Source organism: Schistocerca nitens, chromosome 10 (assembly GCF_023898315.1).
Source record: "Schistocerca nitens isolate TAMUIC-IGC-003100 chromosome 10, iqSchNite1.1, whole genome shotgun sequence".
NCBI classification, from domain to species: Eukaryota; Metazoa; Arthropoda; class Insecta; order Orthoptera; family Acrididae; genus Schistocerca; species Schistocerca nitens.
Window position 1 is genome coordinate 175048970 of NC_064623.1, and position 1222 is coordinate 175050191.

The following is a 1222-nucleotide window of genomic DNA, read 5'->3' on the forward strand; positions in this document are numbered from 1 at the left end:
TATATATGTTATGGCTATTAAGGTAAATACTCTATTAAAATCTTTCATTTGCTAACTATGCCTGTCAGTAGTTAGTGCCTTCCGTAGTTTGAATCTTTTGTTTAGCTGGCAGTAGTGGCGCTCGCTGTATTGCAGTAGTTCAAGTAACCAAGATTTTTGTGAGGTAAGTGATTTGTGAAACGTATAGGTTAATGTTAGTCAGGGCCATTCTTTTGTAGGGATTTTTGAAAGTCAGATTGCGTTGCGCCAAAAATATTGTGTGTCAGTTTAAGCACAGTCTTGTACAATTTTTCTAAGGGGACGTTTCATATGTCGACCCTTAGGCGAGGATACCTCACTAGAATCTTCTGATTTTTTCTTGTAGTTTGTGTAATTAGTGTAGCTTTTGTTTATTGCTAGCGCGTAATTGCAGAGAGAATCTCCTTTGTAGTTGCAGTCTTTCACTGTTGTACAGTAAAACAGTTGTGGCATGCATGTAGATTTGCACCAAGTATTTCGCAGCTGCAATTAACTAGGTATTGTTTTCAATGCTATGTTAATGTGTTTTCTTATTTTGCTCTTCAAATTGTGTTTTTCTGTGTTGCCGTGTGAAATATTGTGACAATAATGACGTGTGAAAAACGTAACAAATGGTTCAAATGGCTCTGAGCACTATGGGACTCAACTGCTGAGGTCATTAGTCCCCTAGAACTTAGAACTAGTTAAACCTAACTAACCTAAGGACATCACAAACATCCATGCCCGAGGCAGGATTCGAACCTGCGACCGTAGCGGTCTTGCGGTTCCAGGCTGCAGCGCCTTTACCCGCACGGCCACTTCGGCCGGCAAAAACATAACACTAGGCTCCAAAGTAAACTGAGAAATAATAGTGACGACGAGCGTAGCTTATCAGCACCACTGTGTAATGAAGTAACAGACATTCGAAGTAGTAATTTGGTAACTGTGCATAGGGAAATGGAGCGGGCGTCAAATAGTGGTGCAGACAGTGAAACAGGTAGTGAACAGGGAAGCATTATCGATCGATCGGTTGGCAACAGCTCGCCTCAGGAATCAGGAATGACAGAACACAATATTGCAAATACTGTAGACTCAGATTTTGGGTTCTCACCGTTTTCTCAAATGAGTCAGGACACATTTTCCGCTTGTCAAAATGTGAATGTTGCCGGTGCAAATTCACTGCCGAAAAGCACTCAGGAACATGTTTCAGACACCAGTGCATTGT